At 37.4% G+C, this 26,132-nt stretch overlaps 1 protein-coding gene and 1 pseudogene across 1 annotated transcript in view; both read right to left on the minus strand.

Moving 5' to 3' along the window:
* RYBP (RING1 and YY1 binding protein) overlaps positions 1–26,132 on the minus strand; it is an 86,168-nt gene that overhangs the window by 52,815 nt on the left and 7,221 nt on the right. The window lies entirely within an intron of this gene.
* On the minus strand, positions 20,547–20,703 carry LOC125161387 (uncharacterized; annotated as a pseudogene).

A 26,132-nucleotide genomic window follows, 5' to 3' on the forward strand; every position in this document is an offset into this window, starting at 1 on the left:
CCAAAATTAAAGACAACACAAGAAAACTATAGATCCATCTCTCAAGAATATGGAACCAAAACTCCTTAGCTAATTATTAGCATACTGAATCCAGCAATACCTAAAAAGGATAAATAACATGTGATGACCAAGTGAGTTTATACCATGAATGCAAAATTGTTTCAATATCTGAAAAATGAAGATAATTCACCATGTCAACATATTAAAGAAAAACTACATGATCATAATAATAAATGAGGTAAAAATGTATTGACAAAATTCAGCATCCATTCATAATAATTTTTAAAAAGCCAGCAAACGAAGTCTTCTGGTCAACATCTGGTGGGCCAGGAGTATGGAGTAAGTGGGGAAAACAAATACAATTAGAAACTAAAAATAAAGACAAGTACCACTTACAGTAGCATAAAAAATGAACTATTCAGGGATAAATCCAACAAAATATGTACAAGATCTATATGCCACATTCTACAAAAAACAATGATGAGAGATCAAAAATTTAACTGAACAGGAGAAATACTATGCTTGTGGATTAGAAAACTCATTATTGTTAAGTCAATTTTCCTGCAAATGATCTATAGTTATGATATTCAATACAGTAGACACTTGTAACAGGACTATTTACATTTGAGTTTAATTAAAATCCGGTAAAATTTAGAATCTATTTCCTCAGTCTAACTACTTTTCAAGTAGCCAGGTCACATGCTGTTAGTAACTACCACATACTGGACAGCATAGACAGAAAACATTACCATCGTCACACAAAGTTCTGGTGTTATTGGACAGTGCTGAGCTACAAAGTCAGTGCAATCCAGTAAAAGTCTCAGCAAATTTCACAGAAATGAGGATGGAAAAAGAGGACCTATTATACTCAAAAAAATTTTTTTCTGAAAAAGAAGTACCAAGTTTAAGGATAGATTTCATGATTTATGTTGACTTACAGTATTCAACACAGTGTTGCTGGATTTTATGATTTATGTTGGCCTTACAGTATTTAAACACAGTGTGGTATTGGCAAAAGGAGAGTCCAGAAATATATACACACATTTATGATCATCCGATTTTAAACAAAGACACCAACATAATTTGATAGAGAAAGGAGAGTCTTTCAACAAATAGTATAGAAAAAACTGGGATGTCCACAGGTAAAAATTAAGGACCTTAATCTATACTTTATCCATATATAAGAATTAACTTAAAAAGGCAAACACATTATTGAAAAAGTTACTATAAAACTTTTGAGAAAACATAAAGGAAAATCTTTAAGACCCCGTCTATGCAAAGATTCCTTGGATAAAACATAAAAAACAGAAACTGCAAAAGAAAAAAAATATTGAATTACAAAAAGTTAAAAATAAAAATCCTCTGAAACATAGCATCTCTCCAGTTTTATTGAGAACAAAAAGTTTAAGGTGTGTAGCATGTGGCTTGATTTACACTTATTATAAAATGATAACCCCAAGTTTAGCTTAACAAACCCATCATCTCACAGAGATACAATAAAAAGAAAAAAACTCAAGGGGCGCGTGCGGCTCAGTTGGTTAAGCGTCCAACTTCGGTTCAGGTCATGATATCGCAGTTTGTTGAGTTCGATCTCTGCGCCCAGCTCTGTGCTGTCAGCTTGGAGCCTAGAGCCCGCTTCCAATTCTGTGTCTCTCTGTCTGCCCCTTTCCTGCTCGTTCTCTGTCTCTCGCTCTCAAAAATAAATAAACATTTAAAAAATTTAGGAAAAAAAGAAAAATGAAAAAACTTTCTCCTCGTGGTGAGAACTCTTAGAATCCACTCTTTTAACAACTTTCCTATATGCCATACAGCAGTGTTCATTATGGTCATAATGCTGTACATACATCCTTAGTATTTATCTGTAAGTGGGCATTTCTACCTTTTGACCACCTTCCTCTTATTCTCTGCCCCCACTCCACCCTGAAAGACACCATCAAGAAAATGAAAGCCAGACTAGGAGGAAAAAATATGCAAAATACGTATCTAATTTTAAAAAACTGTTATTTAGATTATATAAAAACCTCTAAAAGCTGAATAATAAACACCACACTAAAAATGGGCAAAAAAAATTTGAAGTCATTTCCCCAGAGATATATGGGTGACTTACATAAACACATGAAAAGAGATTTATCACTAGTCATTAAGGCAATGCAAACTAAAACTACAGTGAGATAACCACTAAGATGTATATTGGCTATTCAAAAAAAAACAAGTGGCAATGCTGAGTACTGAGGATGTACAGAGACAGGAATTTCTATAGTGTTGACGATGAAAAGCAAAATGGTATTTTGGGGGGGATGATGGGAATTTGTTCTTCTTAATTGTAATTACAAGTCTAAGTGCATAAAAATTCGCAGACCTATACACCCAAAAGGGTTACGCTTAATATGAATTACCTCGGTAAACCTGACCTGAAAAAAATTCTCACTTTTCCAGTATTTTCTTTGAAATATTTTAAACACTTCAGTTTTCCAAATTCAATTCAAACTTTTCTAACACCTCTCCTCAATTACTTCTAAATGGCCTTCTGAAAGCCTCCTATAACCAGTTTGATCAAACCTTAACTCCACAAGACAAGCAAACGTTCCATATGACTAGACAATCTGTTTCCAATGCATAGGATGTACAATTAATCAGAGAAGCTTCAAGAAGGAAAGACACGTAAAGCATTCCACCTGCACCCAAGTCCTACAGGTGCTCCAGTTATCTAAAAGAAAATCGTCAAGAGGAATAATCAAAGGAAAGGATTCTAAAAACAAAAGAAATCTTATGAAGGGAAAGGAAGTGCTCTGGATGCGATGGTCACAACAACAAAAAACCACCAATCCACACTCAGACATACCCCCTCTCACTGGGAGAAATCAGGTGGGCAGAAGAACAGAAACTATCAAAAGAAACCTAATGCTCACCCTGAATCACGTCATATCAAATTTCCCTGTCGTGCAAACCAAATCATAGGACTTCCAAGACAATATACAAGCACTGGAAGTCTAAGATAGTTAGAACAGTTAATGGACTATGCCAGAGAGAACTTCACAGAAATGATTATGCAGAGGAAAGTAAGAGCTGGTAATTGAGAAAAAACAGTTGCTATTTCATTATGAAATGCACATGTGCCTGCCATAGTTCCAAATCTTAACTGTAAAGAAACCCTGAAATACAAAGCACTTAATACTGCATAGAATCCAGAGGAATACCTCTAATCATCTTCTTAACGCCTGCTTTGTCACAAAGACGGTACCATTTGTTGGGAATAGGACAAATCTAGTCCAGAAGTCTAGGCCAGGTTCTATTACTACTAACCTGTTTCACAACTTAGGGTCAGTCCCTGAATCTCACTGGCTTCTAGTTTTCCTGGATATAATGACTGGATAAAATTACCTCTATGAGGCCCATTCTAAAGACATTTTTCCATGGAGGAAGAACAGGAGCCTAGGGCAATCCAAAGAATTGTAGTTCTTCTTGGCCAGATACGGCTACAGCCATATGAATGTGGATTTAACACTATCTCATTTTGTAAAACTACATTATATATTTACCAGTAGCATATGGGCTTCAGCAAAAAGCAAAACGCTGCCCTACAAACTCTAAGCACAATAAACATCTCCTACGTAGAGAGCAACACCAAGGCTCATCACAATCAAACTGCCAAAAGCCAGTGATAAAGGGAATCTTAAAAGCAACTAAAAACGCATTTTGTAGAGAAAGAAAGAAAAAAGAATGGCAGATTATTCATCAGAAGTGATGCAACCCAGAAGACAATGGAACAACATATATTTAAGGTACTTAAGGTACTTAGATAAAGAGGTCTGGGCGGCTCATATGGTGAGCTTAGGTTCTGAACTCCGGGCTTGTGAGTTGGAGCACCACTTCCGGCTCACTGCTGTCAGCATGGAGCCCGCTTCAGATCCTCTGTTCCCTGCTCTCTCTCTCAAAAATAAATTTAAAACAACATTAAAAAGATAATAAACTGAACCTAGAATTCTATATCTACCGAAAACATCTTTCAAAACAAGCACAAGGAATTGGAAGGCTCATAGACCATCAGTGGTAATATAAAATGGTGCAGCCACTTTGGAAAACATTGTGGTAAACTTCAAAATATTAAAGACTTATCAACTGTCCCAGCAATTCTAGGTATATACCCAAGAGAAATTAAAAGATATATCTATTGGGGCACCTGGGTGGCTCAAGCAGTTGAGCGTCTGACTTCAGCTCAGGTCATGGTCTCACAGTTTGTGGGTTCGAGCCCCGCGTCGGGCTCTGTGCTGACAGCTCAGAGCCTGGAGCCTGCTTCGGATTCTGTGTCTCCCTCTCTCTCTGCCCCTCCCCACTCACACTCTGTCTCCATCTCTCAAAGATGAATAAACATTAAAAAAAAAAAAAAAAACTAAAAAAAACCCAAAAGATGTATCTATTAAAAACCGTATATGCTAATGTTTATAGCAGCATTCACAATGGCCAAAAAGTGGGAAAATTCAAAATAACCAACTGTATAAACACAATGTGGTATATTATACATTACTTGGCTATAAATAGGAACAGGTACTGATACGTGCTACAACATACATGCTGTTTCCAAGGTGAGCCTTGGAAACATGGCAGTGAAAGAACCCTGTCACAAAAGACCACATATATTATTTCATTTACACAAAATACCCCAAACAAGGAAGAGTGTATCAATGGTTCCCTAGGACTGGGGATGCCTGTGTGCAGTGGAGTGGGGACACCCTGGAGGGTGACAGCTTAAAAAGCACAGGATTCCTTTGGGGAGTAAGGAAATGAGGCCACAGTTTGTTATTCTGTGAATGTACTAAACACCAATGAACTGCACACTTTAAATAGATGAACTGTATGATACAGGAGTTGTATCTTTAAAAAAGCTGTTATAAGAAAAGCAAAAATTAAAACTTCTGAGGAATAAAACACAAATCAATCAATCACCCGCAGACCTCAGCTACAAGGAATGTTACACTAAGTCTTTCAGGCAGAAGGAAAATATTACCACATGGAAATCTGGACCTAAACAAAGGAATGAAGAGCACCAGAAATGGTAAATATGTGGGAAAATACAAAAGACTTCTTTTGTTATACTTTGCAATCTCTTTAAAATATAATTGACTACATAAAAATGTTAATATATATGGGAGATTACAACAGCAGCAACAGCAGAAAGGCAAGGTATAAGAGTGGTAGCATAGTACTCTAAGATTCTTATATTACAGATGAACTTGAACACCACCAGTCTGAACTGCATGGGTTCAATTACAAGTGGGTTTCTTTTTTTTTTTTCTCGAAAAACACAGTTTCGTAAATGTATTTTCTCTGTTCTCTGATTCTGTTAGTATTTTTTTCCTTAGCTTACTTTATTGTAAGAATACGCTATATAATACATATACAAAATGTGTTGAGTGTTCATGTTATTTGTATGGCTCCCTATAAATAGTAAGCTATCAGTAGTTAAGTTTTAGGGGAGTCAGAAGTTATATGTGGATTTCAATTCCATATGGAGTCAGCACCTCTAACCCCCATGTTGTTCGAAGGTCAACAGTATAGGTAAAAAAAAGTCTGTCAGGGACGCCTGGGTGACCTCAGTTAAGTGTCCTATCAGGATCTAGCCCCAGGTCATGATCTCAGGGTTCCTGAGTCCAAATGCCACATCAGGCTCTGCGCTGACAGTGGAGAACCTGCTTGGGGTTCTCTCTCTCTGTCCCTCTTCTGCTTGGGCACAGGTGTGCTTTCTCTCTCTTTCTCTAAATAAATAAATAAATAAATAAGTAAGTATACTAACGCAACAAATTAAACCAAAGACTTACAGGTAAGAAGAAAGAATATAAACAGAAATTAAAAACAAAAACAAAAACAAAAACCAAACACTCAACCAAGCCAAAGATGGCAGAAGGGGAAGAAGATAGGTGGGAAAAATAGAAAACAAAAAGTAAGACAGTAGATTTAAAACCAATCATATCAATAATCACATTAAATGTAAATGATCTTTAACTACAAAAATTTAATTATATCTGCCTGTAAGAAATCCATTTCAAAGATAAAGACAAAAGGGCGTTTGGGTGGCTCAGTCGGTTAACCATCTGAGCCTTGATTTTGGCTCAGGTGATTATCTCATGGTGTGCAGGTTTAGCCCCACACTGGGATTCATGCTGACAGTGAGGAGCCTGCTTGAGATTCTATCTTCCTCTTTCTCTACCCCTTCCCCACTTGCACACTTACACACACATGCACATGCTCTCTCTCAAAATAAAGTTAAAAAAAAAAAAAAGACACACAATTATGGAAAAAGAAAAGATAAGTCACGATAACCCTACTCATTTATTAAACCTCCTTGATATATGACAAAGGAGTATCAGAACAAAAAAACTTATCAGTGATAAAGGTGATCCCATAATGACAAGGGCTCAATTCCTCAAGAAGACACAATTCTAATTATTTATGCATCTAATAAGAAAGTGGACATAATTAAATCAGAAGTCAAAAACAGAAGGGTAACTGGAAAAACCTCACGTTTGGAAACAAGGTGACAACTTGAAATCACGCATCAGCCAAAAGAGGGAGGGAAAATTATAAAACACTTTTAACGGAATGAAAACGAAATACAATAATATCAAATTGCATGGACTGTAACTAAAGAAATACTCAAAAGGGAAATTTATAGCATCAAATGTCTTTATCTGAAAAACAAAGTTCTCAAATCAATCACATCAAACTGACACCTAAGGAAACTAGGAATAGAAGAGTAAATGAAACTTAAAATACACAAAATAAAGACCAGATCAGGAATCAATGGAAAACATAAGAAAAACAATGGAACCAAAATCTTGTTGAGCTCAATAAAATTCTAATAAGCCAGACTCATCAGAAAAAGAAGACACAGGTCAACAATAAGGAGGAAGGTGACATCTCAATAGCTGCTACACATCTTAAAAGGATAATATGGGAATATTATCAACAGTTTTATTTCGGTAAAATGGACAAATTCCTACATTCCTTGAAAGGCACAAACTGCCAAAGCTCACTCAAGAAGAAACAAGTAATATCTCTATAAATTTTAAAGAAATTCAATTTGTATTTCAAACCTCCATAGACAAAACTCTAGGCTCAGACGGCTCCACTGGTGAATTCTACCAAACATTTAAAAAGAATTAATACTAATTCTACAGAAACCCCTCCCGAAAAATGAAAACGAAGAAGGAATTCCCAACTCATTCTATGAGACCCACATTAGTATGAATACAAAACCAACTACATGACAAGGTTAAGTAAACCACATACCAATGGCCTTCATGAGTGTAGGTGCAAATATTCTTAAAGAAAAAAAAAATCTAGGGGCACCTGGGTGGCTCAGATGGTTGAGCATCTGACTTTGGCTCAGGTCATGATCTCACGATTTGTGGGTTCGAGCCCTGCGTAGGACTCTGTGCTGACAGCTCAGAGTCTGGAGCCTGCTTTAGATTCTGTGTCTCCTTCTCTCTGCCCCTCCCCTGGCTCATGCTCTGTCTCTCTCTCTCTCTCTCAAAAATAAACCAACATTGAAAAAACTTTTTTAAAAATCGAACACAGATTATTGCCAAGAACATAAATGTATCACAACAAAGTGGGCTTTTCCCCCAGGAATGCAAGGTTGGTTTAAAATTCCAAAAACCAACCAATGTAATTCGGCATTAAACATGAACAACTGTATGATCATCTTAATAAATGCAGGAGATGCAGAGCAGGGAAATGTACTTGACAAATCCAACGTTCATTCTTTAATTAAAAACTCTTGGCAAAGTAGAAAAGAACTTCCTCAATCTACAAAAAAGTACAGCTAATACCATACTTAACGATAAAAGACTGAATTAAAACTCAAGAACAATGTAAGGATGTCCGCTCTTTATAATTTCTATTCAACACTATTCTGAAGAGGTAGTGTAGCAGGCAAGTAAAGAAAAGTAAAAGACATCAAAACTGGAAACGTAAAACTGTCTTAATTCACTGATAGGGTCATCTATAGAAAAAACTGCAAAATCCACACAAAAGCTACAGAAGCAGTAAGTTTAGCAAAGATGCAGGAAACAAGACACACAAAAATAACTATTTGTATAAACCAGCTAAAAACAACCAGAAATTAAAATCTTTAAAGTAGAAACAGTTACAAAGATAGCATCAAAAATGTGAAACACTTTGTGATGAATTTGACAAAAGATAGCCAAGAATGAAACCCACAGAACGCCACTAAGAGAAGACCTAAATGGGAAACCCATACAGTTTTCAGAGATTGACTACTGAATCTAACGTGGTTAAGATGTCTGTTTTCTACAAATTCAATGCATCCCAATAAAAATCCCAGCAGGCTTGGGGCGCCTGGGTAGCTCTGTCAGTTAAGCGTCTGACTTCGGCTCAGGTCATGATCTCACAGTCCATGAGTTCGAGCCCCGCATCGGGCTCTGTGCTGACAGCCTGGAGCCTGCTTCAGATTCTGTGTCTCCCTCTCTCTCTGCCCCTCCCCCGCTCTCACTCTGTGTCTCTCAAAAATAAAGATTAAAAAAAAATCTTTTAAAAATCCCAGCTTTTTTTGCAGAAACTGACAAGGTGATGCTAAAATTTATATGCAAATACAAAGGACCTAGAATAGCCAAAATAACTTTGAAATGAACAAAAGTGTATCTTAATACTCCCCAATTTCAAGAGCCTAAAAAAAAAAAAATGTTAAGACAGCACAGTACCAGTGTAAAGACAGAGATTGAGGGAACAAAACAGAGTCCAGAAAGTGACATGCATACAGTCCATTGGTTTTCACCAAGATACCAAGCCAATTCAAATGAAGATATAATCTTTTCAATACAAGATCCTAGAAAAACAGGATGGGCATATGTAAAAAACAAAACCAAAAGAAGCCACCTAATTCACCCTTCAAATATGTATACAAATATCAGCTCAAAACAGACTGAAGATCCAAATTTAAGAGTTAAAACTATAAAACTCCTAGAAGACCTGAGAAAAGCTTGGTGACGTTGCGTTTGGCAGAGATTTCTTAGATATGACACAAAAAGTTATAAGAGAAAAAAAATCACAAATTGGACTTCATCTAAAACCAGTGTTCTTCAGAAGACTTTTAAAACATACACCTGAATCAGGGGCGCCTGGGTGGCGCAGTCGGTTAAGCGTCTGACTTCAGCCAGGTCACGATCTCACGGTCCATGAGTTCGAGCCCCGCATCAGGCTCTGGGCTGATGGCTCAGAGCCTGGAGCCTGTTTCCGATTCTGTGTCTCCCTCTCTCTCTGCCCCTCCCCTGTTCATGCTCTGTCTCTGTCCCAAAAAAAAAAAAAAAAAAAGTTGGAAAAAAAAATTAAAAAAAAAACATACACCTGAATCTAGAATAAAGAACTGTCACAATTCAGTAAATCAAACAACCCAATTTAAACATGAGTAGAAGATCTGGGGGGGAAAAAACCCCACAAAAAACCTTAAAATATACAGATGGCAAATAAGCACATGAAAACAACGATCAATGTTATTAGTTACCAGGAAAATACAAAACTGCAATAAGAGACCTTCAGGCATCCTCTATCTGCCTAAACTTAAAAACACACACATCAAGGTTGACAGAAATGGGGAGCAACAAAAACTCTCACACACTGCTTTGGGAATTTAAAATACAAAGCCACCGTGAAAAAACAGTTTGGCAGTTTGTTAAAACATTAAAAATACCCAGTGACTCCAGAGCTTAACCCAAGAGAAATGAAAGCATAGGTGTACACCAAGACTTGTTTGGAAATGTACAGAGCAGCTTTCTTTGTACTGGCTAGAAACTGGAAACGCAAATGTCCATCAACAGGTGGATAAACAAGTAGAACAGGTGTACAATGGAATATTATTCAGCAATAAAAAGGAATAAATATGGACAAATCTCAAAATAAGTACGCTGATTCAAAGAAACCAAAGGAAAACCAAAAAGTGTATGTTGTAGGATCACATGTATACAAAATTCAAGAAAACGCATACTAATGTGTAGTTGCAGAAAGCAGATTAGTGGTTGACTGGGAACAGAAAAGGGTAGGAGGAATTACCAAAGGGCAAGAGGAAATTTTTAGAGATGACAGATAATTATTTCACTTGTGGTGGTTTCTCCAGGTTCTTCTTTAAACATGAAGTTTCTTACAGGCCAATTATATTTTAATAAAGTTAAAAAATTAAACCCAGATGACAAGATGTTGTGCTTTTTCTCCTGATTACAATACTTTTTAGCTTTTCCTAAATAATAGAGGATTTAGTAATACAGAGTAATAGAGAAATTATACATCAGTGTATAAATTAATGTTTTGTTGTTCATCACTTTTTTAAAATCAGGACATCAAATCTAGTTGTTCGGTACTATTTGATAATGTATTACAGAAATGCTACGAATACATCTGCTTTTTGTAAAGTAAAGTATTTCTCACTAGCTTGTAAGTATTTTCAAAATGCTCTATCTTCCTTCCCAGTAATTTTAATTGGCAAATAAGCCTAACATTTTAGCTGTAAATTTAGTATCAATACCATCATTACCATTACACAAACTCACCCCATAAATTATAACATGCATCTCTTCAGAAACAATCTGTACCACCACAGTTTTCACCAAGGCATAAAGTGGTTTTCCCGACGGCTGGAAGAGTTCATAAATCCAGCTTGTTTACAACTTCATGTAATTTTGGGGTCACTATGTTATTTCTTATATTGCCTATATAGTAGAGTAAAATCCTATTCTCCTTCCCGATCTCTACACCAGTATCTAGTCCGAAAGTTTTTAGGCCCAGCACAAGAAAAGATATGAAAGGCAAAAATCACAGCCAGGCTAAGTTTACTTAAAGGTCAATTACCTAGCTAGTTCTTTCTTGCTTATGGCATGTAAGTTTTCATGGGGCCAGACACAGGGAGAGATGGGACTTCTTTCACTACTTTTGAATCCCTGAGCCTTGAAAAGCCAGAAGTAAGGAAAGAAAGTAAACCAACTCTCATTTACCAGAAGTCTTGCTTTTTTAAATTCCAGGGCTAGGGTTTGTTTGTTTGTTTGTTTGTTTGTTTGGGGGGGATGGGGTAGGGTGGTGGTAAAAAGGTTTAAACTACTAATTAAAATGAATATTCAGGTTAGATGAGGAAAATCCAAATCACGTAAGACAAGTGGAAACTGGCACTAACTGCTCTGCATTCATCGTTCTTAGGCTGTTTTTTGCTGCAAAGCAGATGCAAAGGAAGCCAACAAGATCGCTTTCTTGAGTCTAAATACAGCCAGTCGCAAGAATTAAAAATATGTTCATTCATATACAATAAATGGTATTCCATAACTTACAACAAATACTTGCTAAACTGAAGATCCAATTAGAATCCTCAAGAACGGGCCTGTAGAAAAAGTCTGATTTAGGGGCGCCTGGGTGGCGCAGTCGGTTGAGCGTCCGACTTCAGCCAGGTCACGATCTCGCGGTCCGTGAGTTCGAGCCCCGCGTCAGGCTCTGGGCTGATGGCTCAGAGCCTGGAGCCTGTTTCCGATTCTGTGTCTGCCTCTCTCTCTGCCCCTCCCCCGTTCATGCTCTGTCTCTCTCTGTCCCAAAAATAAATAAACGTTGAAAAAAAAAAATTTAAAAAAAGAAAAAGTCTGATTTATCTGCAAACTACAAATATTCTAACTCAAAAGGGCAATCCATCAGTCCAAAAGTCTGTTCTTGAAAGAAAAAAAAATATATATACATATATATATCACAAAAGAAAACCACATTCTGTATCTTACTTTGTACAATCCTGATAGATTTACTCAATTACATCAAGGTAAGAGTTTTACAATGAAAGATTAAGGAGCAGACACCACCAGGAAGTCAAAGTTACAAGTTTAGCTCACACCTCTTTCCTCAAAAATCTGACTCATTAGCACTAGACTTAGCAAAGTTAAAATGACACAGAAATATCCAAGATATGTTTGTCATTATGTAGAATTTGAAAGATTTTTACACTTCAACACACTGCCTATTATTAAGACTTTGGAAACACTACTATAAATTTAAGTTCCACTATATAAATAAGACACTTGAAAAAGTAAAGAGTTACCAAAATAAATAAATAAATAAATAAATAAATAAATAAATAAATAAATAAATAAATAAAAGTAAAGAGTTACAATAAAGCTCTCATTTCTAAAGCCCTATTTCATATAAAACTAGACAGCCTGGATAAAGGAAAGAGGACTAGGAAAAGATAATTAGGACCTATTTACTTGACAAGATCAATGAACTGGAAACAAAACAAAATTCTGGTGATTACAAAACATAACTGAAAGAGTGAAGACTATACTGGTCACTGAGAAAAACAAGGAAATATCCTTATACAATTTTCTGTGCATGTTATGAATAAAATTACATCTGAAAATATACCTTTCAAAACAAGAGGATCACAAAGATTCATCAAGTTACCATTAGCTGGTTTAACTAATAGGATTAAGCCAAACACTAAATTTATAGCAAAAGTTCCCGAGCTAGGGACCAACATGGTTGCTGTGTACTAAATTTATTGATGCTTATATAGAACATTTCCTGTTTGTAAATGCTTTTAAAACTAGGTATGGACTTTCTTAAATTTGCGTGTAACATCTTTTTAGAAGCCAACTCTGCAGTTTGGCATGAGTCTCTATTTTCACTGGGTATTTGTTTATTGCCAAAGTCGTGTTCCAGTAATTAAATGCGTATTAATAGCTAACAGGTTAAGTGAAAATGTAAAATTCTCTTTTTACAAAAACATTCCAATTCATCAGAAGTATCTTCTTTCATGAAATTCATTATTAGGTCAATGAGTTTTAAAAATACTGATAAATAATTAAGAGGCTTCATTTATAAAATAGAACCAACTGAAAGGGAAAGATCATATAGGACTTCCATTCTGAAAATAATAGGTAAAATACCAATATCTGTATTACATTAACCAGTTCAAAAAATTCTCCAACCCATCTCTTGAAAACCCCTTGCTAAGAGAATTCCACCCATTCTGAGTCCTACTGAGCTTCAAAATTTCTAAGAAAAACAGACTTCATGACTTGGTCAATTTTAATCCTATCCTCCTTTAAACCATATTGCATCTAGACCATGCTAGCCACTGTTTTACAAACCTTTCAAGACAGCTGTTTCTAAAACCTTAAGCCGGCAAGCAGAGAACAGAACAGAATTTAAGAGAAAGGTATTTTTTAGTTCTCCTGAGAGGGAGAACCTTTTTAAAAAAGACACTGGTTCACAAGAATTCTATTTTGGGGTGCCTGGGTGGCTCAGTCAGTTAAGCATCCAATTCTTGCTTTCAGTCCAGGTCATGATCTCCAGGTCCATGAGCTGGAGCCTCACATCCTGCTCTTTGCTGACAGTGCAGACAGCGCCTTCTCTCTTTCTTCCTCTGTCCCTCCCATGTCTCTCTCTCTCAAAATACATAAATAAACTTTTAAAAAATTCCATTTTGCAATAAATTGTAGTCTCAGCTGTGAGCAGAAAAGCAAGTATGAGTTTGAAAGGGAGATAATGAAGGAACCTATCTTAAGAATAAGACTATGCAGGGGCGCCTGGGTGGCGCAGTCGGTTAAGCGTCCGACTTCAGCCAGGTCACGATCTCGCGGTCCGGGAGTTCGAGCCCCGCGTCAGGCTCTGGGCTGATGGCTCAGAGCCTGGAGCCTGTTTCAGATTCTGTGTCTCCCTCTCTCTCTGCCCCTCCCCCGTTCATGCTCTGTCTCTCTCTGTCCCAAAAATAAATAAACGTTGGAAAAAAAAAAAAAAAGAATAAGACTATGCAAAGAGTAAAAATTCTATAGAAACTACAGAGAAAGTAAACAAATGTGGGTAGTATTTCCAAGTCATTTACCGAGTGTTTTTTTTTTTTTTGAAAGGACATAACCTATTTGCACATAGGGTTAACCAATATGACATTATTTTAAAAAGGAAACATTTTACACTAGAGACTGGAGAATGGATTACACTTGAAAAGGTACACCTAAGAGTACAAAGCTGCAGCACAGTAAGATCCTGCCTCTGAAGACTGAATAACAGTCACTGTCCCTGCCCATGAGGGCTTCAAATTTAAATTTGGGGCAACAAATGTTAACAAGAAATTCTGGTGCAAAATGATGATGTGCTGCTAGAGAAATACACAAAGTTCTTCTATGATCACGGAAAAAAAGAATCAAGAGAGGTTTCCCAAAAGAGTTGACATGAGCTGGGTCTTACCATGCAAAGGTGGTGTTTACTGTTTACTTTACCAAGTAACAGTAATAAGGTAAGAGTCTTCAGGCACTGTCACAAAGAACATGCTGAAGGAACACTTAAGTTTGACCAGAAGGTGCATGGTAAGAACAGGCATACATGAGCGGGTGGGTAGGACAGTGCCAGCCTAGGCTGGGCCTTGCACATGACGTTTAAGGAGACAAGGCAATACCTCCCTGGGCAATCAGGCAGCAACCAAGTATTCTAAGCAGACAAGCTACATGATCTAGGTGTCTTCTAGAGAGATCACTGACTACCTGGCTGACCAAAGCTACTGCAATAGTCCAGGTGCAAGTCTGGACTAGAGAGGCTTGCAATTAATGAAGTTCACAATGAAATAATGAGGACCTGAAGTGAGGTGGTAGCAACAGGAATACAGGAGAAATAGAGTAACAGAATTTGATACCTGGCTGCTACAGGTGGGTGTCTTAAAATGATGTCTACAGAGGCGCCTGGGGGGCTCGGTTGGGTGTCCGACTCTTGGTTTCGGCTCAGGTCATGATCTCACGGTCCATGAGTTCAAGCCCCACATTGGGCTCTGCGCTGACAGCGTGGAGCCTGCTTGGGATTCTATCTCTCCCTCTCTCTCTGCCCCTTTCCCCCCAAAAGTAAATAAACTTAAAAAAAAAAATGATGTCTACAGATTGGCGGCTATATAGGTGGCAATGCCATCTTCAGAGGAAAACTAAATAGAAACAATATAAATGTGGAGTTGGAAAAGATCTGAGTCACGTGCAACTGTGCTATGTAAACTCAGGGTGGGAATGTAAACTCTAAGCCTCATTTCATTATCTGAAATGGAGATATATATCATAAATTTAAAGCGATGAAATGAGACAATGCATGAAATGGGCTTAATATAGTGCCTACTATACATTAAATGCCCATTAAATGTTGGCCCTTATCAGCATAATTATTAGGTAGGTTGGGGCCAGGTTCCTGATGAAACCTTCGATGAGCTGTGTCCCACACATCTTCCTGTTACCTAATGAAGCTCGTTCTAGGTCTTACAGTTACAGTACCGAAATCACTCAATTACGGTTTGTTCAATAAATGCTAAGCATAAAAAAGTGTAGGGGCACCTGGGTGGCTCGGTCGGTTAAGCGTCCGACTTTGGCTCAGGTCATGATCTTGTGATGGTTCGTGAATTCGAGTCCCGCGTTGGGCTCTGTGCTGACAGCTCAGAGTCTGGCGTCTGCTTCCCGATTCTGCGTCTCCCTCTCTCTGCTCCTCCCCCACTCATGCTCTCTCTCGCTCTCTCCCTCTCTCAAAAATAAATAAAGCTTAAAAGAATTTTTTTAAAAAGTGCAAATTACTCCTGCTGTATTAGAACCAAGTTTTGCCTTGAGGCAGGACCCAGGATTAACTATTGCAGAAATACAAACTTTGTAAAAATAAGAAACAGAGAGAAGCATCAGAGTCATTCTTTTAATTAAAAGATATAACAAAGACTACCACTAGGACTGCAACACACCTGTCTGTAGTTAAAACACCTTCCACACCAATGTTTTGACAGAAAGCCTGTATCTTAAGGATCCTTAATAGGAGATTAACTGAATCTAGTTTTGGTTGGTCTGAAAGTTTAATTTTTTAGACCGGGAAAAACAGAACAAAGATTTTTAAGTCCACAAATGAAGGATTTCAAAATAAAAACACTATTATCTTTTTTTTTTAATTTTTTTTCAACGTTTATTTATTTTTGGGACAGAGAGAGACAGAGCATCAACGGGGAGGGGCAGAGAGAGAGAGAGACACAGAATCGGAAACAGGCTCCAGGCTCCGAGCCATCAGCCCAGAGCCCGACGCAGGGCTCGAACTCACGGACCGCAAGATCGTGGCCTGGCTGAAGTCGGACGCTTAACCGACTGCGCCACCCAGGCTCCCCCTAACTATTATCTTAAATAAGGAAACTCCAGCTATACATACTCTTGCCAAAAAAAAAATTTTTTTTAATTTTTTTTTTAACACTTTATTTATTTTTGAGACAGGGAGAGACAGAGCATGAACAGGGGAGGGTCAGAGAGAGGGAGACACAGAATCTGAAACAGGCTCCAGGCTCTGAGCTGGCAGCACAGAGCCCGACGCGGGGCTCGAACTCACGGACCGTGAGATCATGACCTGAGCCGAAGTCAGCAGCTTAACCGACTGAGCCACCCAGGCGCCCCCTTGCCAAAAAATTTTAACACATAAAGCCTTCCTATTCCTATTCAAATTCTGAAATATACAAATATCTACGGACATTATCTTGGAATAGAGGAGTGAGACATTACAAATAAGTTATTTTCCATATACTTTTAGACAAGTAATTTGGCATCATGGTATTTAAGTCATTTCATTATTATAAACTGCCAAAACTGACACAAATCACAGTATATTTTACAACTGGAGGAGACACAGAAATCATCTAGTTCTGCAAATTTCAGGGAACTTCAACTTATTGCAACTCAGTTTAAAATCCCAATCTGTTATCTGTACATACATAATGTCTTACAATGTGGTAATTTTAAAGCTTTCATTCACAACTGCAGTAAGCAGAAAACTGTGTACAGTGAAACTTCTAAGACATCCTAGGCATTGAGAAAAAACAAGACTCTTTGAAACGTAATTCCATCAAATTTCAGTCTGTCTGGACAGCCAAATTCCACAATCCTCATAACCTTTCAATAAAGAAAAAAACAAAACCAAACACTAATTGCAGAAGTTCATGTTGCTAAGATTCACCTAGATCAGAAGTAAGTTCTCCGTATAGAATTCTGATGGGTTTTTTGTATATGATTTATAGGTTGGGTAGACCAGAGAGGAGGCATTGTCAGGCACATCCTGCGGGGCCAAAAACAAAAACAAAAACAAAGGGCAGAGAAAAAATCAGGGGGCAAAGAACACTACCTACCCACCTCCCCCTATTATCTATCACTCCGGTCCTGAGCATCAAAATGTAATTCCCCTTCTTATAAATTCACTTCAATGATGCACACCAAAAGTACATGCCAGGATAAGCTGACAGTTTATGGTCATATATTTTGTCCCAGAGTACACAACAAATTATATGTCCTGTGAGTGACTTCTTTAATTTTCTTAACTGGAGGAAAAAACCACAAATAAAGACAGCAGTACATACCAGGATAGCAGAATGTACATAACAGAACACAGATGCTGAACATCTAATGATATGTGTGCTCCATCAGACCCTGCTCAGGAGACAGATACCTTCCACTGCACCACTGCCTTGGGAGAGTCAATAATTCACAAACTCACTGCTGCTTCTGACCACTGATTTTAATGGTGGCATGGCATGTTCTTTCAAAGAACTGTGTAATTTTCTGAATGAGTCAAGCGATGAACAGTACTTCAAAGGTGATTTTATGGCAGTCAGCACATACTGCATATTCTCAGCCCATTTTTATGGGCATATTTGATCAAGAGACAGACTGAAAAACATCACAACAAGCAAAATAAATCACCCAATCTATACAGGCTTATGGTAACTTTTTACATCATAGGTGATATGATTAACCTAATAATCTCAGGATAATTCTAAGCAAAGTAGCTATTCAGCAAACATTATATTATGGCCCTTTTCTAATTTTAACGGCCCTGGAAAAGGGTGACATGTTCTCCCGTGAGATGGCAAAGGTGAAGGGAAAGAATTAAAAGAATGCAGTTAAAATACTTTGGTACTATATTAATTTGTCCATTTAATTATGTCACATTTCTATTTCTTCCATTCTACTAACTGGGTAGGAAATCAAGTAAGTTACTTCACTTTTCTGAGCCCCAACTTCCTTAACTGTGGAAACTGGAATAACAACTTTATCTCAGGATTGCTTTGAGTATTACATTGGGAAAACGGACATAAAAAAAGTATAGAAAATGTAAAGTGCTATGCAAATATAAAGTATTTGAATATATCATCTTAAGATTTACAGTCTAAATGTTCAAGTGCCTGGTGCAATACACTCTACATGAGTGCTCAAATATTTGTCCATTTATTCAATCATCATTTAAAACTTAGGTCCCAAAAATTCAATTCTGGAACACAAAGACCACCTCATGTACTACTTATGTATTTTTCAGTAGTAACATTAAGAAATCAGTTTTGCCTGGGGGCACCTGGGTGGCTCAGGTGGTTAAACGTCCAACTTCAGCTCAGGTCATGATCTCACGGCTTCTGAGTTCGAGCCCCATGTTGGGGTCTGTGCTGACAGCTCAGAGCCTGAACCTCTTTTGGATTCTGTGTCCCTCTATCGTGCTGCTTCTCCCCCACTCATACTCTGTCTCTCTCTCTCAAGAATAAATGAAACATTAAAAAAAAATTAAAAAGAAATCAGTTGTGCCTTTAGAATGAGTCATTCGATCCAATCCAATCCAAATCAACAGGTGTTTTTTTTTTTTTTTTTTTTACAATATGTATTCTGTGCTAGGTCCTGCACCAAGTTGCTACATACAGTAACTCACTCATTTAGTACTTATAATACCCCTGTGGAGAAGTTACCATCCACAAATGAAAAACGAAAGCACAAGTTTAAGTAACATGCCCAAGGACATAAGGTTAGCAAATGACAGAGCTGGTGTTAGTTGAACTTAGGTAGGACACCAAAACCTTGGCTCTCAACTACTACTACTACTAACTCTCCAATATGGTAGCCACATGTGGCTACTGGGCACTTGAAAGCTGGCCAGTCTGAACTCAACTGTGCTGTAATTACAAAATGCACACCAGATTGCGAAGACCTAGTATGATAAAAAGAACACAGAAAGTCTTACTGCAATTTTATGTTGATTACATGCTGAAGCGGTAGTATTTTAGATAAAACAGATTAAACAAAATAAATTCTTAAAATTAATTTCACCTGCTTTTTTACTCTCTCACTGTGGCTAGCAAAGTTTAAAATTTCATGTGGCTTGCAATGCATATACTTACATTGGACAGCATTGATTCAGAACATCATACAAAACATTTCTAATACAGAAAGCACAAAAGAGCTTTAAATTTACAAACACAACATGTTTTAGAGTACAAATATACTCTTCAATCTCAGCTAATAGCTGTTTTAATACTAAATTAGTGTAACCAATATAAAAAAAAACCTTTATATAATCTCTTGATGTGAATTATTATTTAAATTTTATTCCAGAATTAAGATTTTTTGAATTTCCCATTATGAAAATTGCTTTTTCCAACTGCAAAAGTGGTATGAACTCATCTATACTATAGAAATTATAGAAAAGCACACACACAAAAGAATCCATCATCTTACCAGTCAGAATATTTTAATCATTACTTCCAGGTATATATATCAAATGATATGAAATACTGAAGTGCGATCATATGGTTTTATCATTTTGAAACTCGCTTTTTTTCTAATATATTACGAACATTTCCTTTTATTACATATTCTTCCTAAAACTTAACTTTTTTATTTTGAAATAGTTAGATACACAGAATGTTGCAAAAATAGTATGAGGTTCCATATAACTTTCATCCAGTTTCCATACAGGGTCGCATCTTCTGGATTATATATAGTACAACATCAAAACCAAGAAACTGGGTACTGGCATGCGCGCGCGTGTGTGTGTGTGTGTGTGTGTGTGTGTGTGTGTGCGCATGCGCAGTTCCATGCCACCTTTTCACAAGTGTAGATTCATGTAACCACCAACACAGTCAAGATTAGATTTCATCAACACACAACTTTCTGTCTTGCTACCTCTTTACCCATCTTCCTCCTTTCCCACCAGCCCTAACCCTTGGCAACAATTAATCTAATTTTGTTATTACAAAAATGTTAATGGGCTCCTAGGGTATGTGATCTTCAGAGATTGGCTTTTTTCACTCAGCATCAGATAACTGAAATTGGTGCCAGTTGTTCTATTTATCAAGAATTTGTTCCTCCTTAATTGCTAAATAGTATTCCACATGGTATGGATGTACCCCTGGTCTACTGAAGGACGTTTATATTATTTCCAGTTTTAGGCTATTACAAATAAAGCTGCCGTGAACATTTGTGAACAGGTTTTGTGTGAACTTAAGTTTACATTTCTCTGGGACAAATGCCCAGGAATGCAACTAGTAAGTCATACAAGTAAGTATATGGTTGATTTTGCAATAAACTGCCGAACTATTTTTCAGAGCGGTTTTATCATTTTACATTACCACCACAAATGTATAAAAGACCTCCAAACATTTTTTGAGCTACAAAATATTTACTGATATTCCATTTTTTTTTTTAATAATTCCCTGCTGATTCCTATGTAGGTAATTTTCTTCCTCTTTTTTTTTTTTTTTTTAAACTTGTAGCAAGAATTACTACTATCAAACTCCACTTACTGGGCCAGAGACCCTTGTGGTATTAGGGAAAGACTTGCCCCTCAGGTGGCACACTACCTACATTTGTGAGTTTATCATCCAGTCATTTTGTTACAATACTGATGTAATTAATATGTTTACACAAATATTTTTACATGCAGATCACACAAATTCCTAGAAGGTGAATTGTTTGGTCTCAGGGTACAAATATTATTATTTTTAAAATATAACTTATTTACATGCAACACCCAGTGCTCATCCCAACTAGTGCCTTCCTCAGTGCCCATCACCCACTTTCCCTTCTCCCCCACCCCCAATCCACCCTCAGTTTGTTCTCTGTATTTAAGAGTCTCTTATGGCTCAGAGCCTGGAGCCTGTTTCCGATTCTGTGTCTCCCTCTCTCTCTGCTCCTCCCCCGTTCATGCTCTGTCTCTCTCTGTCCTAAAAAAATAAATAAACGTTGGAAAAAAAAAAAAAAAAACTAGGGGCGCCTGGGTGGCGCAGTCGGTTAAGTGTCCGACTTCAGCCAGGTCTCGATCTCACGGTCCGGGAGTTCGAGCCCCGCGTCAGGCTCTGGGCTGATGGCTCAGAGCCTGGAGCTTGTTTCCGATTCTGTGTCTCCCTCTCTCTCTGCTCCTCCCCCGTTCATGCTCTCTCTCTGTCCCAAAAAAATAAATAAACGTTGAAAAAAAAAAAATTAAAAAAAAGAGTCTCTTATGGTTTGCCTCCCTCCCTCTCTGTAACTATTTTTTCCCTTTCTCTTCCCCCATGGTCTTCTTTTAAGTTTCTCAAGATCCATATATAAGTGAAAACAGGATATCTGTCTTTCTCTGACTTACTTCACTTAGCATGACACCCTCCAGTTCCATCCATGTTGCTACAAATAGCATGATTTCATTCTTTCTCATTGCCAAGTAGTATTCCATTATATACATAAACAACATCTTCTTTATCCATTCATCAGTGGATGGACATTTAGGCTCTTTCCGTAATTTGGCTATTGTTGAAAGCACTACTATAAACACTGGGGTACATGTGCCCGTATGCATCAGCACTCCTGTTATCTCACAGTACAAATATTAAAGGCATGATACCAACTGCCATAATGGCCTTCAGAAAATTTAAATCAACTTACTCAGCCACCAAGTATCTGTGAGAACACCCAATTCTTCCTAGACTCACCAACAAATTTTTAATCTTTACAATGAGATTTCCCAAAAATGCTTTTTTGTATTTATTTAACTAATGGGAAGGTGATACATTTCTGTTTCCTGACTTAATTTGTGTTCTTTTATAAACTACCTATTTGTGTTCTTTGCCAACATTTTACTGAAATGCGGGTTTACTATAAAACTTAGTTCTATCGTATGTTGCAAAGAAATAGTTTAAAATACGTATATCTGAAATTCAACGCACGTGTTAATAGTGCAAGACAATATCTGATTTTACAATGAAAAAAAGATGCAAGTTTAGCTGATATGACTCCCCAATTTATTTGTAAGTATTCCTATATTACATACAACGTACTGGTTAAAAAAAAAAAATCATCTCCAATGCCAATTCTAGATTAAAAACATGGCTCGGCTGGTTAAGCGTCCAACTCTTGGTTTCAGCCCAGGTCATGACCTCAGTTTGTCAGTTCAAGCCCTGCAAAGGGCTCTGCATTGACAGTGCAGAGCCTGCTTGGAATTCTCTCTCTGCCCCTCCCTTGCGTGTGCATTCTCTCTCTCCTGCTCTCTCTCTCAAAATAAGTAAATAAAACAGTATAGAGCTGTGGTCTTCTAATAAAAGTTAAAATAAATAAATTAAAAAAATGAATGTTGATCAATTCTCTTAAATTCACTCTGAAATGCCAAGACATAAATTTTCCATAGCAAACATCAAGAACTATCTCCAGCTTCATTAAAAAACATGGCTGGCTTCTCTTTAGGAGAATTTAAGGTCATCCAACCAGTGCTTCTCAAAAGTGCTTCCCAGACCAGCACAGCAGTATCAACATCACCTAGGACCTTCTAAGAAATGCAAATTCACAGGCCCTACCCCAGACCTACTCAATATAAATCCAGGGGGTGAGGGAAGGAACAGGGAATCTAGCAATGTGTTTCAACAAGCTTTCAGGTGATTCTGATACATAGTGAAGTTTGAACAAATTTAATATAAAAACACGGAATCTCGATTGCCTTGTATCCATATTCTTTTAAATGGAGGACTTGGGCAAAGTTAATCATGCCACAGATATTACAAATTCATTGACAGATTTTCATTCTTCCCCAAATTAAAACAATCCAGAAAGAAAACTGTAAGCTGAATGTTAGCTTTATTTCCTGCAAAAAGAAATCCTAAAAACCATGAAGTGTTCACAAAAAATTTCCCTTAGAAGAAACATCCAAAATGAACCATATAAACTAACAGGTCGGAATATGTGTCTTTCAAACCAGAAACTCAACTAGTTTTGTACCATACACTGCCTGACTTTCCCACTCCTACGTCAACTATTCCCTATCACACTTCGACAATTCAGTGAACTTGCGTATTAGATCACACCTGGAAAACTAGTTACTCAAATATTTGTGGTCCAGTAAACAAATAAATTGGTCAATAAATAAAAATAATTCTGCAAGGCAGTATATGGGTGACGCTTGTTTTTCTGTTTTGTCCCCAAAGTTTCTGTAGTAACTATGTATTACCACCTTCACGATGAAAATAAAGGAGAATCGTGACTGTAACTAATGATACAGGAAATGAACCTATAAAACACCCATATTATTAATTTTACCAATGTACTGATAATCTTTCCTTCCTTTATCTGTATGATTAAAAAATCTACATGATGCTGGTAAACAAAATTCCAGCCTTCAAGTTTATTACAGTTCTCAATTAGAACTGAATATATATCCTAAGTATTAACCCAGTTACAAATTTGTGTTACTATGGTAATTATTTTCTATCCACCTGGTTAAGTGTCCATCTCTCTTCAAGTAAGACTTCAGATGTGTTTGTTAGGCTTGGACAACCCAAGTATCCCAACCTCCAGGCAACAAAGAACGGTCCAAGAGCTGGGCGAGTGACAGGGGTCCTGATTCCTGCAGCTGACTCCAAGTTCAAATTATGTAAACCAGCAAAACTGTTTTGTTTTGACTTAAGGTTAGTTTGAGCTGAATTCTTCGTTCTTGAAACCTCGAATATTCCAGCAGCACTTAGGACACGAACAACTTTTAAAGGAATGTTTTGTAAAAGAATGAAGAGTGTGTAAACCTTATAACCTACATATGAAATGATATCTTCTTAGAAAGCAGTAACCAAGTTTGTTTTCTCCTTGACTAACCAGCATGTACTAAGTTTTAAGATCCAATATGTGGTGATGAAACTGGCTACATCACCTTTCATTTCTTCTCCCTCCCGAAGGCTACTTCATCTTAAATTGTACTGCTAATGCTCTTAAATGATAAAGTTTTGAGTAAGGTTTTTCTTTTTACATATCCCTTCCACCAGTTTATTTCCTAACCAAAGGATAATTTAAATGGTTTTCAAAGTAGACAGGAGAGGGAAAGGAGAACAGTAATACCTAATCCTATTTAAAAATTAAAATTGCACCTGTTTACCTTGTGATTTCAACTATCCATGATTTCTGAGTAACACTGCAGTTTATTTGCATTGCATTCACTGAGAATTCATCTTTGGCACAACAGTCTGTGTCAATCACTGTTTCAGCATGCAACTGAATTGAAGCTAAATAAATGAAGTGAATGAGTCAAGACTTCAACGGAAGTAATTAACCCAAATTACTCAACAGAACAGTAATACACACTATGTAGAAGGTACAACTACCAACTTATAGGTATGTTAACACAACAGAACTTATACAAGGGATAGTGTAACATCAACAACACCCAACACGTTTTGAGTCTATTTTTAGACTGCCTTTAGGTGCCAGCTCTCACGCACACCCATCTAGTTCCTTAAAATTGGTTTTGCACAACATGACTGATCCTCGGCCCCAGTGTCAGACTTTCATGACTTTGGGCTGCTTAAGTAACCAAAAGGGCAACCAAAAAGAAGATTAAGAATCGCCACAGTTATTTTTTAGGTAAATGTGCTAATGCTCTGAAGCTCCAAACCACTCCAGGAAGTACTTTAAATGAACTGCCTACAGCCTCCAAGGCTGAAGTTCTGTGTTTAATTTCTAGTACACGTTTAGAAAAACCCAGAAAAACAGGAATACTACTTTTAAGGACACACTTTATCAAGACAACTTTCCCCTAAATCAATGAATTACCCACACAAGATGCAAGACTAATGTGAAAGCGTATCTATTACACAGAACCCTTAGCTGGGACAGTTTTAAAGGGAACTCCTCTTCAAAGTCCTAGACTTCATTTATTCTATATACACTTACTGAACCCCTGGCAACTGCCAGGCACTGGACTAGATTTTTAAAGAAAATAAAGCTGTGAAAAGAAATGATCCTGCCCTCAAAAAAGGTGAAAACCTAACAGAGGTGATCAAATAAAAATTCTGTTCAAGTGTTACAATGAGGTATACATGATTTGAAGGGTGAGGCAATCAAATAAAAACACTTCAAGTGTTACCATGAGGGGTACCTGACCGGAGAGTGATGGAAAGGTTTCCTGAGACGTCTAGAAGGACAAACAGAAGACAGGCAGGACACAGAAGGAAGGAAAAGCATTTCAGAAGAAAATCCAGAGGAAAGGAATGTGTGAAGGTATGGAAATGAGAGATCACGGTCCATGCGTAGAAAATAAGCAGTTTGGCATGAAACACACACATGCTGTATGTGGAGGGCAGATGGGTGTGAGGTAGCAGGCAGTCGGCTTCCAGAAATCCTAAAGGAACATGAAAAGATTAAACCAGAAGCCCCTCGTGATGATCAGCATTTAGACTTACCTTAAAGGCAATAAATACTAGGAGAGAATTGAAGTTGACCAGGTGGAACGGCCTCAAAACAAGTTGGATTTGATCGTCATGGGTATGCACGCATGAGAGCAGGGATATGTATGGTTACTACACAGTATCTGCGAATTACCAGCCAGCCGGGAGAAGTTGAAAGGTATGGATGACATCTCAAGTGAGAGAAAAGCTTAAAAGGAGGTAGAGGGAACAAAGAACTTCTTTAAGCCTGTACAACAAACTCTGCATCAATCACAGAATCATACAGTCCTCATTCAAATCCCAGATTCAGTGAAGCCTTCCCCAATGTACCCACACAGACTACCTCTACCATGGACTCATTCATTCCACGCATACCATCACTGGGTGCTTTACACCACTGAAGATGTTACCTAACCTTTTCAACATGGTTGTTGGGGGTCCCTCAAAGGACGAATTTTCTGTTTACTTAACCAATGACTTGAAATATTATAAATGACTTATGAACACAACTGGATGTGAGGCAGTTTACTCCCTTTACTATCTGCAGGAAGTTCCACACACCAGGTTTTATCCTCTCACCTAATGTGTCAATTTACACCAGCTGAAAGAAGACAGCTGTGTTCAAGTATGTAGGTAATAGAAATCAAGAAGAGACCCTATCGCTAGAACGTCTCTAAGG

Source organism: Prionailurus viverrinus, chromosome A2, assembly GCF_022837055.1.
Source record: "Prionailurus viverrinus isolate Anna chromosome A2, UM_Priviv_1.0, whole genome shotgun sequence".
NCBI classification, from domain to species: domain Eukaryota; kingdom Metazoa; phylum Chordata; class Mammalia; order Carnivora; family Felidae; genus Prionailurus; species Prionailurus viverrinus.